This window comes from Camelus bactrianus, chromosome 3 (assembly GCF_048773025.1).
Source record: "Camelus bactrianus isolate YW-2024 breed Bactrian camel chromosome 3, ASM4877302v1, whole genome shotgun sequence".
Classification (NCBI taxonomy): Eukaryota; Metazoa; Chordata; class Mammalia; order Artiodactyla; family Camelidae; genus Camelus; species Camelus bactrianus.
Window position 1 is genome coordinate 37,601,531 of NC_133541.1, and position 14,100 is coordinate 37,615,630.

General features: G+C 32.6%; 1 protein-coding gene across 3 annotated transcripts in view; it reads right to left on the bottom strand.

Annotated features, from left to right (window-relative positions):
• The window catches only part of PLPP1 (phospholipid phosphatase 1), a 91,720-nt gene that overhangs the window by 44,718 nt on the left and 32,902 nt on the right, over positions 1-14,100 (bottom strand). The gene's annotated exons all lie outside the window — the stretch shown is intronic.

The following is a 14,100-nucleotide window of genomic DNA, read 5'->3' on the forward strand; positions in this document are numbered from 1 at the left end:
TCTCTGCATAGTAAACTCATACTCACCCTCAAATAAATATAGCCTTCCACATTCTATGAGTGAATATTTATAATGGTTTAAAAGAGAGCAAGTGACATGTAACTCATCATTTCCACAAACAAAATACCGCAAAAACACTTCTCCATCCTTTTGCCAAAGGCAGGAAAAGACAACATAAGAATTTGTCCATACAACACCTTCTTCAACTTCCTCTTGCACTAATACTCATGATGATCTTGAAACCATAATATAAATACTAACAACTGCATTCATTAGAAAAATTGGTAGTGGAGTGTCCAGAAAAACTGAGAAACTATGTAAAAAACATATTTTACACATTAAGGGAACTGTTCCAGTGAAAACTACATAAATGCCTTCAGAAAATATTTTTGTTTTTAAGGTTCATCCATGGTGTAGCACAGATAGATATTTTATTCCTTTTTATTGCAGAATATTATTCTATTATAAGGATATAAAACATATCAGATGCCCAGGAGAGAGTGGCATACAACTTCAGAGTTTACAGTAGCAAATATTTAAGGGGCATGTTGCCTCAGAGCTAACAGCAGTAGGCAATAGCCTGAGAAATCATGACACAAAGATGTCAAGCACCTCAAGATTTGTTGCAAGAGTAAGTACCACATCTCAATAGCCTGGAAGAAGAAAATATTCCAATGGCAGACCAAAAGACCTCAAACAGAGATGATGATGTTCATTTGTGAAATATCTCAAGGATCATATTCTTCTCCTAATGCCTGAACAATAAAGGAAGGATACTGATGGAGATAAGAAACCTAAAGAACCCAAAGGTACAGGCTAAACAGTAGAATAACATTATTTTTGCCATCTGACTATACCCCTATGCTAAATATGCATGTGAGGTATGCGTGTATTTAGTCTACCTTCTCTATTAGGTCACTGGAAAAGTTATCTTTATTTACAAATGGGGAAAATTTCAAGTTGAAAAGAGTCAGTTTTGAAAATGCAAGTTGTCAAAGATGCTAGTGAGCACCTGAAATATAATCATATTAATAAGATAGGAAAAAGAATATGCCAATGCCTTATTTTTTTTTTCCTTCTGCTTATATTTAAAATAATGAAACTGTGGTGACTATTTCAGAAAACCTGGGACGTTACCATTTCCCACTCATGCATGAACTGAAGTGCACTAGGGTACATGGGGGTATATTGATAAAATGTAGTTCAGGAAAAAGAAAGAATGAACCAGAAACAAAAATAATTACTGAACTATACCAAAAAACAAGAGCTAAGAAAAAGATGAATATTGTATAACCAAAAGAAAACCTGGACTAAAAGCATTCCTTTATCACTTAAAGCATGAATGGATTTCTTCTGTTGTAAACAATTAAGAGCATTATCATATACATAATATACTCTCATATTACATGGGGTGCTTACCTGAGTATATTTCATTAATATTATTAATCTTTAATAGAGGTAGGGTTTTAAAAAAAAAGAAAAAAATTATTTTCAACCTGCATAACAAATTCTAACTAAAATAAACTGAAGCTAGAATATTTTCCTATTTGTAAACTCTATCACCGTATCTTTAAAGGAAAAACTCTGTAACAGTTTAATATTAACTATATTTGAAAACAATTTAGTATACAGACTAAAAGGTTAAAGAATTCCATCTATAATCGAATTCTTTCTATAGTCTTAAGAATATAGGAAACTTAAGGAAGATGTAAAAATTATTGTTATTTTTGTCACCATTGAGGGATATTATAAAACTAGAGAAAATAAGATCTTAAAGAGATTTCTTTAATAAGGAAGCAATCATTCAATTCAATTATTTAACAATTCAACAATTAACTGAGTTCCAAATACTCTGTACAAAAGCACTGGCTTGAGTTGAGGAGGGACTGCAGGTAATGGCACAGGTCTCACAGTGGTCAAATTCTGGATTTATTTCCAAAGTAGCATCAACAGTATTTGCTGATGGATGGATATGAGTGTGAGAAATGAGGAGACAACAATGACCCTAAGATTTTCCATTTGAGAGACCAAAAGTTTAAAGTTGGATTAACTGAGATGAGGAAGACTAGAGACTGAATAGCAGGAGCAAAGAATAAATCCAAGAGTTCATACTTGTATGCATCAAGTTTGAGGTGCCTATTAGTAAAGATGTCAAGTAGGCAAGTTGGATGTAAAGTCCACTGGGGGCGGGGTCCAGGCTGAAGATAAAAATTTGACATAGAGATGGTATTAGAGCTATGGAACTGGATGAGATCACGAAGGAGTGAGTAGAGATAGAGGAGAAAAGAGGACCCAAGGATTGATACCCAGAGCACTCCACAATTAAAAAGGTCAGGAAGAAGAGAAGGAACTTGCAAAGTAGAAAGAGAAAAAGTAGCCAGTTAAGTAGAATTAAAACCAGAGGAGTGTAGAAAAATCCCAAGGAATCTATTCCAAAATTCCTAGAACAAATAACTGTGTGTATAACAAAGTCCCAGAATATAAGGTCAACACACAAAAGTCAATCATACTTCTATATAGTAGCAATGAACAACTGGAAACCAAAATTAAAAACATAATAAGGGGAAGGGTATAGCTCAAGTGGTACAGCACATGCTCAGCACCCAAGAGGTCAGGGGTTCAACCCCCAGTACCTCCTCCAAGTGGAAATCAATGAAGAAACCTAATTATCTCCCCCTCATAAAACAAACAACACAAGCTAAAAACATAACACCATTTATAATAGGTCAAACAATTGAAATACTTAGGTATAAACCTAACAAAATATGTATAGAATCTGTATGCTGAAAACTACAAAACATTGATGAAGAAAATCAAAGACCTAAATAAATGGAAAGACATCATCTTCATGGATTGAAAAATTTAACAAGGTAAATATGTCATCTCCGCAAATTGATTTGCAACTTTAATGAAACTTTTATCAAAATTCCAGCCAGATTTTTCATAGATACATTGATTATAAAATTTATGTGGAAAGCAAGGGAACTATACAGCTAAAACAATTTTGAAAAAGAATAATAAACTTAAAGGAGTTATACTCCCTGAATTTTTTTGAGAAAAATGTATTATATTTTTCCCCATTTGATTTTAAGCTACTCAATATATTTTTCCTACCATCAAACAACTACAGTAATCAAGACAGTGCACTATAAGAAGAAGGAAAGACACATAATATATTAGTGGAGCAAGAACAGAGTCCAGAAATAGATCCACACAAGGACAGCCAACTAATTATTTTTTTTTTACAAAGGTACAAAAGCAACTCCATGGAGAAGGAAGGTCTCTTCAGCAAATGATGTTGAAAAAACTGATAATCCATACACACACACAAAATGAACCTCAACAACACCCCATACTTTATACAAAACTTAACAAAAAATGGATCATAGAGATATGTAAAACACAGAAAACTATAAAAATTTTAGAAGAAAACAGAAAAAAAAAAGTCTTTCTAACAGGGTTAGATGAAGAATTCTTAGACATAACACCAAAAGAAGAGCCTATAAAAGAAAAATATATATATTCATAAACTTGATTCATCAAAAACAAAACCTTTTGTTCTCGAAAGACACTTTTAAGAAAATGAAATGAAAAGCTACAGGCTGGGGGAAAATACTTGTAAATCACATATTCAAGAAGACTTTCTGTACCAGAATATATGAAGATCTCTTTCTAAACTCCATAGTTTGAAAAAATCTAATCAGAAAATGAGCAAAAGACTTTAGCATACACTTCACTAAAGAAGTATACATGGATAGCAGGCAAGCACATGAAAAGATGTCCAACATTAGTAGCCATTAGTGAAAAGCAAACGAAAGCCCTAATGAGATATCAATACACACATACAAGAATGGCAAAAATAAAAAATACTGATGCTACTACTGTTGGTGAAGATGCAGAACATTACACACTGCTGGTGAGACTGCAAAATGGTATAGCCACTCTGGAAAACAGTTTGGCGGTTTCTTATAAATTTAAGTATAAATTTATCAAAAGACCTAGAAATCTCACTACTGGGCATTTACCTTAGAAAAATGAAAACTTGTGTTCACCCAAAAGCCTGAAGACACATGTTCATAGCAATTTCTTTGTAATTGTCAAAAATTGGAAATAACCAAGATGTTTCTTAACAGATAAACTGTGATACAACCATCTATCAGAATACTATTCAAGAGTTAAAAATAAAAACAAACAAATAAAAAATGTACTACTGAAACACTCAGCAACTTGGATACATCTCAAGGGTATAACTCCAAGTGGAAAGAATCCAATTTTAAAAGGATAAATACTGTATGAATCCATTTATATAATATACTTGATAAAATTACTGTGATGGATCAGTGGTTACCAAGGGTTAGGGACTGGGGGAGGGTATGACTATAGAGAGTATGAGAAAGTTTCTCTGACATGATGAAAAATTCTGAACCCTGATTGTGGTAATGGTTACACAAATCCATACAAGTGATAAATTTCATAGAATTATATACATACACAAAAAGAATGCATGCAAAAACTGGTGAAGTCTGAATAAGGCCTATATTCTGGTTAACAGAACTGGTAATTTAACCATAGTTGTGTAAGGTGTCATCACTGGAGGAAATTGGGTGAAGGGTACATGAGAACTCTGAACTATTTTTGTAACTTCCATTTGAGTCTACAGTTTTGTCAAAATAAAACATTTCTAAATGTTTTATAAATGGTGCTGATAGATTAAGTAAGACGAAGACCACTAGATTTAACAACTTGGAAATTGATGGTGACTGATCGGAATTATTTGCATTAAGGTGGTGATTAGACAGTAGAATGCTTAAAATTCAGATTATGGAAGGGTTTAAGTTATTAGAAATGGCATCATCTAGGATATGACATGGGAGGTAAATGGCTAAGGCAGACAAAGGACAGGATCTCTGAGGTTGAAAAGTTTAGGGAACCGAAAATTCCTTATTAAATTGGAGGGGGAAGATCAGCTTATTCTTGAAAAATTCCCAAGGGGGCAACTGAGCTATATCGAGTACAATAAGCAACCATGCATTCTTCTAGAGTTGCTTTAAGGTCCAGAGAAAAGCATATTAAAAGCCTAAATAAGTAGTAAAGATAGACAATGAGAAAAGAGCAGGGAAAGAAACACAGGCAAAGCATTTCACTCCCACATAAATGTGAACAATTGGCAGTTCCTTTCTCCAAAGTACAATACCAAAGAGGTTTACTATACTGAGAGCTAAATCAGTGAACTCTATTCTTAAGAACAAAGACAGACTTTGAGAAAGGTTAGATGTCTGCTTCCATAAAACAAACCCTCTTCTCATAGCTTTCTGATAAACCAAAAATCATCCTTTTAGTTAAAAAAATATATATGAACAGATTAAGTGATTTCTATAAGGTCACACTGAATTTCAGGAGTGGAGATAAGAGATAGATCCAAATTCAAATTTTCACTTTTGAAGAATCTAGATCATGATTCAGAAATTCTTCTAGGAGATAAAGTCAACTTAGACAGATAAGCTCCACTGTATGCTTTGGTGGCTGCTACCACACTAACCCAAGTTTCCTACTACTCTTCTCTAATCTAATCTTTACCGCCTAGACTTACATTCAAAACTTTCAACTGATAAAAGAAAACCAGAATAAAAGAGTTTACAGGACTTACCTACTTCCGTCAAAATAGACCCACTCCACATAGAAGACAATGAGGGACTGTCCAAAAGAACATGAACAACAGAGTACTTCAGACTTGATGAGTTAAAAATCCCAATTTAGCCTCTTGGTAGCTATAAAAGAGAAATACCTACCAACCTCAGAGAGTTGTTACAAGAAAAGAATCTGTAACACAGTAGTATTTCATACACAAAAGACACAATAAATGACAGAACAAACACAGCCTTCCATTTACCATATATGCAAAACTTCTAAACCAATGAGCACCCAAATTATAATCTTTTCTAAGAGAATAAGCAACATTTTACAGTAAACAAAATGGGTGCCTTCACAGTTGCTCTTTCCATCTCCCTGTCCAATGATTTTCTCACTGGGTCCCACAAAACAGTGACTCTTCACATTAGAAACAGGAAATTTGCTCCTAAAATTACACAAGGGCATTCTTCCCCAAGTTACAGAGAAATTAATTTGTGAAGCCCACAGCAATTTAGCTACAATAGAATATTAAGTGATTTTCCAGAAAGCTAGCAATTTGTAGCTACAGGGAGACACCAAAATGTTCTTTACAGGACACTATTTTTGCTCATACTTCACAATTACTTAGTAAGGTAGTATTCAAAATCAATGTGCTGCATAGGACACTTTTTTTTTTTTTTAATGGCTTACTTCACCAACCCTGCATTCCAATCACAAATAAGTTGGTTTCACATAAACAGTTCTAAGCTTAACTTTCAACCATAGGTCCTGCTTCTCAACAAAAACTAAATTTAGGATTTTCAAATATTTGTTTAAAGTAACCACATAACATAAAAAATTAAATAAGTTTAAATCGGCTTTCATTAAAAGGCCTGTAATCCCTTATTCTAAGGCCCAAAGTCCTCAAAATCCTAGTTCTTTCATAATATTTGGCACCAAAACCTAACCTGAACTTATCTAATGGCAAAACTTAACCTCAACAAATGAAGGAATGATCCTGGCCTTTATTTACCCCACTTACTTTGACTAGTCATATTTCGCTATATAAATATTGATGTATTTGATTACAAGGTACTGTCCTAGACCCTGCTGAGGGCATTACACAAGGTGTATGAATCATATAACCCTCCAAATATTCAGAAAGTTCTGGCTCCAAGAGTTCTGGATAATGGACTGTGAACCTATATTTAGATAAAATCTTCACTATTAAAAGATGATTCTACATTCAATAATTTTTCAGAGACAACCAAAAAAATTTTAGTGTATTACAGGTCTACTGCATAATAAAACTTGAAATGGTCCTTACATAAAATGAACTAAATACAGCCCATACATATATCTTCTTAATTATAGGACTATAAGTGCCAAGATTTCAGTTCCTCTTTTGTTTTTTATTATAAAAACTGAAAACTTGCACTAAATTTGTATATTTTCTAAATTTAGGTCTTCACTACATTATTAAGTCTAATAAATTAAAAGTATTTTATTTATTAAACTGTCAACCAATTTTTGCACTCCTTTCCTTTGGCAAGAACCAGTGATCTCAAGTCCAAACAAACACTCTCAGGGAATATACCTCAACATAATAAAGGCCACATATGACAAACCCACAGCTAACATCATACTCGATGGTGAAAAGCTGAAAATATTTCCTCTAAGATCAGGAACAAGTCAAGGATTGCCCACTATCGCCCCATTTATTCAACTAGTTTTGGAAGTCCCAGTCAGAGCAAAGAAAAAAAGAAAGAAAAGGAATCCAAACTGGAAAAAAAGTAAAACTGTCAATGTTTGCAGATGACATGATACTATACACAGAAAATCCTAAAGACGCTACCAGAAAACTACTAGATCTCATTCAGTGAATTCAGTAAAGTTGCAGGATACAAAATTAATATAGAGAAATCAGCTGCATTTCTATACACTAACAACAAAATATCAGAAAAAGAAATTAAGGAAACAATCCCATTTACCATCACACCAAAAAGAATAAAATGCCTAGGAATAAACCTACCTAAGGAGGCAAAGGACCTATAATCTGAAAACTGGAAGACACTGATGAAAGACACTGAAGATGACACAAACAGATGGAAAGATACACCATGTTCATGGATTGGAAGACCCAATATTGTTAAAATGGCCATACTACCCAAGGCAATATACATATTCAATGCAACCCCTATCTAATTACCAATGACATTTTCCACAGAACTGGAACAAATAACTTTTTAATTTGTATGAAAATACAAAAGACCCCAAATAGCATAAACAATCCTGAGAATGAAGAACAGAGCTGGAGGAACCACACTCCCTGACTTCAGATTATGCTACAAAGCTACAGTAATCAAAACAGCATGGTACTGGCACAAAACCGGACATATAGACCAATGGAACAGGACTGAAAGTCTAGAAGTAAATTCACACACTTATGGTCAATTAATCCACAACAAAGGAGGCAAGAATATACAAATCAAAACTATAATGAGCTATCACCTCACACCAGTCAGAATGGCCATGATTAAAAAGTTTACAAATGATAAACGTTGGAAAGAGTATGGAGAAAAAGAAACCCACATACACTATTGGTGGGAATGAAAATTGGTGCAGCCACTATGGACAACAGCATGGGGGTTCCTTATAAAACTAAAAGTACTAAAAGTAGACTTACCATATAATCCAGCAATTATACTAGGCATATATCCAGGGAAAACTGAAATTCAAAAAGACACATGCACCCCCAGTGTTCCTGGCAGCACTATCTACAATGGCCAAGACATGGAAACAATCTTAAATGTCCATCAACAGATGAATGGATAAAGAAAATGTGGTTGCATACCACAGGGAAATATATTCAGTATCTTGTAGTATCTTACAGTGAAAAGGAATATGAAAATGAATATATGTATATTCATGTATGACTGAAGCATTGTGCTGTACACCAGAAATTGACACAACACTGTAAACTGACTATACCAAATAAAAAAAAATGGTATATATATACAATGGAATATTAATCAGCCTTAAAAAAAATGAAATAATGTCACTTGCAGCAACATGGATGGACCTTGAGATTATCATATTAAGTGTAGTAAGTCAGACAGAGAAAGACAAATATCATATGATATTACTTACATGTGGAATCTAAAAAAAATGATACAAACTTTATTTATAAACAAGAAGTAAACTAATGGACATAAAAAACAAACTATGGTTACAAAATGGGGCCGGGGGGGCATAAATTAAGAGTTTGGAATTAACACATACACATTACTATATATAAAATAGATAAACAACAAGGACCTACTGTATAGCACAGGGAACTATATTCAATTTCTTGTAATAAGCTATAATGGAAAAGAATCTGAAAATATACATATGTATGTATAACTAAATTGCTTTGCTACACATCTGAAACTAACAATGTAAATCAACTACACTTCAATAAAAAATAAAATTTAAAAAAATAACAAGAAAAAATAGTGAAAGAATTTTATTATTTAAAAAAATACTCATAAAATGAGCTAACAAATAAATTATATAAGAACAGCCTTGAAAGTTTACTTTTTATATATTATCAAGTAATACTATTCCTAGCAATTAATGTATAAATTATTCACTATAAAGATAACCATTTGTAGCAATTATTACTAATACTATTTAGAAAGAGCATTGACATTTCACCAGACTTTGTGAGCAAATTTTTTTTATTTTCAAAAATTTTAAGATTAATACACTTTCTTAAAATAATTTTAGGTTAATAAAAAACTGAGCAGAAAGTAAAAGATACACTCTCTCTCCACAACCACCACCCTTAATTTCCTCTATTATAAACATCTTTCACAGATGTGGTGTATTTGTTATAACTGATGAACCAGTATTGATACATTATTATTAAGTAAACTTCATAGTTTATATTAGGGTTCATTCTTTGTGTTGTACAGTTCTAGAGGTTTTGACAAATATGTAACATCATGCATCCACCATTATAATATCATACGTAACAGTTTCACTGCCCTAAAAGTCCTCTGTACTCCAACTATCCATTCCTTCTCTGTCCTCCTGCCAACCCTTAGCACCCACTGATCTTTTTATTGTCTCCATAGTTTTGCCTTTTCCAGAATGTCATATAGTTGGAATTATACACAATGTAGCCTTTTCAGATTGGTTTATTTCATTCAGCAATATGTATTTAAGGTTTTTCCATGTCTTTTTAAGGCTGGATAGCTATTTCTTTTTATCACTGAATAATATTCCATTGTATCGATGTACCAGGGTTTATCCATTCACCTACTGAAGGACATCTCAGTTGCTTCCAGGTCTTAGCAGTTACAAATAAAGCTGATGTATCTATATTATATCTGTAAATCCCAAACTTTTAGTTTATTCCCCCCCCAATTTCCCTTTGGTAACCATAAGTTTATTTTCTGTATCTGTGAGTCTGTTTCTGTTTTGTAAATAAGTTCATCTGTGTCATCTGTTAAGACTCCACATATAAGTGATATCATATGGTGTTTTTCTCTTTCTGACTTACTTCACTAACACAACACTGTAAATCAGTAACACTTCAGTTAAAAAATAAAATAAAGCTGCTATAAATATCATGTGCTTGTTTTTATGTGGCCATAAGTTTTCGATTCATTTGGATAAATATCTAGGAGCTCGATTTAGACTATGGTAAGACTATGTTTAATTTTGTAAAAATCTGCCCACTCTCTTTCAAAGTGGCTTTACCATTTTACATTCCTATCAGCAATGACTGAGAACTTCTGTTGTTCCACATGCTTATAGCATTTGGTGATGTCAGTGTTTTGACCGTTAGCCATTCTAATAGATGCGTAGTAGTATCTCACTGTTGTTTTAATCTACAATTCCCTAATGAAATATGATATGGTGCATCTTTTCATATGCTTATTTGCCATCTGTATGTCTTCTTCAGTGAGGTGTCTATCTACTTTGATCTTTCCCCCACTTTTTGATTAGGTTGCTTGTTTTCTTACTGTTGAGTTTTAAGAGTTCTTTGTATATTTTGGACACAAATCCTCTATCAGATATGTGTTTTATAAATATTTTTCCCTAGTGTATGGCTTTAGACAGAGCAGACATTATTTTTAATAAAGCAAAACTTATTACTTCTTTCATGGATCATGATTTTGGTGCTGATATCTAAAACCTCATTGCCAAATCCAAGATAAAAATTTATTTTTAATTACAAAAAGTTTTCAAAGAAACAACATCACAAGTTCAACCAATTTCTTAGGACCTAAGAAAGTATATAACATCATCAGCTAGAGTTTTCAAAATAGTATTTATGAAAGAAGGAAATAAGTTTATGAAATATTAACACAAATGCCTTCACTTCAATTTTACCTAAAGTATGACAGATGACATTCCCAAAATAAGTCATATTGAGATACTTCACCTTCAAACTCTTTGGTCCGCAACAGAAAAACACAAGATATTGCCATGTTATTTTCATGTATTCAGAGACAAAAACTTTATTTTTTTTTAATTTTGGTCTATTTTACAAAAAGGAGTTAACAAAAAAGAGACAAATCTGAGCTTTTCCATATATTTTAACATAACTGCATGTTAATTTCAATACAACCATCAAAAATATTTTGCTTGGTCATTTTGCCAATTCAATATTTAACAAACTAAAAAGTTATGTCACTTCTGCTTGAAACAGTGGCAGGGGTGGGGGTGTAACTGATTGCAAGTTTAGATGGCAAGAGGACTTAATTCCTGGTGTAGGCAAAATGAACATTTTAATTTCAATTATCTTTTTATCACATACAATTCACTGATGGAGGTCATTTAGTAGAAGGAGATTTTAGGGCTTCTTAAAAATCAGAATTCCCATCTAGGAATAATATTTAACCCCTTCAAATGCTGCAGATTTGTCAAGATGCATGCATTAGAAAAGTTAGAAAATAATGTCTACTAATTTAATAGAGCTATACTCAGCATGTGAAGCAATAGCTCTTGATCACTTAACCTTAGCAGAGGCATTCCATAACATACACAGAAACTATTTTTAAAAAGATTTTATGAGCAGCTGTTTTTCCCAATTAATACCTTAAAAAGCCATAGCATTAAGGAAACCAGCAGTGGAATTTCATAACCTCGATTAATGTGACGCTAATAGAGCTTCTGTTTTCATTACTGGCAGTATATACTCAATATTTATATAAGTTTTCTTTCCTTTAAGTTCATCCAGTATATTAAAATTTATTAAAATATTTTCAAGTGTTCTGTAAAATGGATATATAACAAACACTTAATATACCAAATCTATACATTACCTCTTCCAAAGGTAGTATAAAAAGCAGACTTAAACAAAGAAAATGTCTGTGATTATAGCAAATTACTTAAGGATGCATCTGGTATTACTTCATTTGTGACAATTATATAAAGAAATGGTGCTGGAATAAATGCTCGTAAGAACTGATTAAACCAGTACTTTTCATAATAATGTAGACAAAAAATGCAGCTCTATGCTGGAATAAGTAAACAAGGAAATAAAATTTATTTCCATTCTAAGAAACTAAGCTCCATAATACCATATGTCTTTCATTCTAATACATACTCCCCCATATTTTAACATATCTCTAAACAGGTTATGTATTCAGTATAACAATGTCCCTTTTCCTAAAAAGCTATTTTAATGAGGTACCTGACATTAAGAGATGACTTGGAAATATAGTATTATTTCCAAAGAGTTATGGTTGTAATTATTATTAAACATAAGTAATAACCTTATTCCATTTCACATTTAGTATTTTTTCATTAAATTTTGCTATCTATATTTATTAAACACTTATTACATATTAAGTGATATGCTTTGTACTAAGGATACAAGGAGCAAAACAGACCATCCCTACCCTAGTAAAGCTTATTGCTTTGTGTCTATTGGAGGTAGGGGGTGGAAAAAGGCAGTATAGCACTTATGTCAACATGAAAACAAAGGAGTTAAAACATTCAAGTGTGGGCAAAGGGTCATTTTGATACCAGCTTTCTGGGCTGGTATAGGAAAGAGTGGCAAGAGAGACTTCCCATGCCGTAAAACCCAACAAACACCAATGTCCTCCAATAATGCAGGGCATTTATAGCCACTTTTGCTATATGTAACACTTTACTTACATACTACCCTACAGCTTATAAATACAAACATATTACTAACCCTTCCTTCGTCATAGCAATTTTTTATTACCATCTAAGTAGCTACTCAAAAATAATAAAAATTGGGCCTCAGTTACCTCCTTTGGGATAGTCACCTGAAGAAATACGATTTTTCAAACTATATGCCAAAACAAAGAACTTGGGAAAACCCACATATCCATAGTAAGTGATCTCCCTCGTCTTCCTAAACATTAGTAAATCTCAGACTTTACAGATATAGTATTATATAACAATCCAATTACTCCCCACCACCAATGCCCCAAATTATCCTGTACTGTCTTTTTCCTCAGGCATTAATAAAGGGAGTAAAAGTGATTTTTAAAAAGTTAATTTGAAAGCAATTAGAGTACCAAAAATAGAGGAAAATATCTCTTCCAAGTTGTACTTTATCCTTTAAAACTGTGAATATTATCTACTTCATACAGCACACTGGTAATACTTGTAGCAAAAATCTGAGGAATAACCAATGCTAGAAAAATACTTGTGCTGAATGCTATACAAAAGCCAGGCATTCTTCCTGTTACATTCACACACCACAACAGCCGAAAAGAATAATCCAAAGTACATTATTCTAAATTTTGGTTTAAAAGGCTATTGACATTTCTGTATTTTTAAACAATAATCACCAAGAATGACTTCACTAAAATTCCCCCATCAAAAATGGGAATAATCAACATCCTAGAGAAAGAGAATTTTAATAGACGAACACTTCAAATAGAGACATAATAGGATTTCAAGTAACAAATCTTTAACATACTTAAAGACTTTTGCACATTAAGATATGTTTACATATATGTTCTTCTATTAGGAGCTAATAACTTAATATATAATACACACTTAGGATGAAGGTTATCATAAATGATAGTACAAAGGGACAAAAACTCTCCTTGACCAAACTTAGGCTTCGCTGAGCCCTCTTCTCGATTTGAGCAACTGCTACTCAAATAATGGCTACAACAGATACCTTGTACTTCATATAAGTACAGCACCATTGTCTATTATCATCTAAGTAACAGTACTATATGCTTTCCTGCACATTGTTTCATAAGCCTGGTGGTTAACATTAAGGTTACCAATTATGGTGGAATTTACTTAGGAAAAGAGTAAATATTTCCATAAACTAAATCCCCAATTTTCTCCCTTTTTTATACCTATAAAGGTGGTTATAATCAAATTAGGATGTATAGACTATAAGTGGAAGTATTTAATATATTCTGGAATATAATAAAATCCAAGTTCTCTGCACCTTTAGAATACTGTGCTAAAGAGCATCAACAACAACAAAAAATCTGC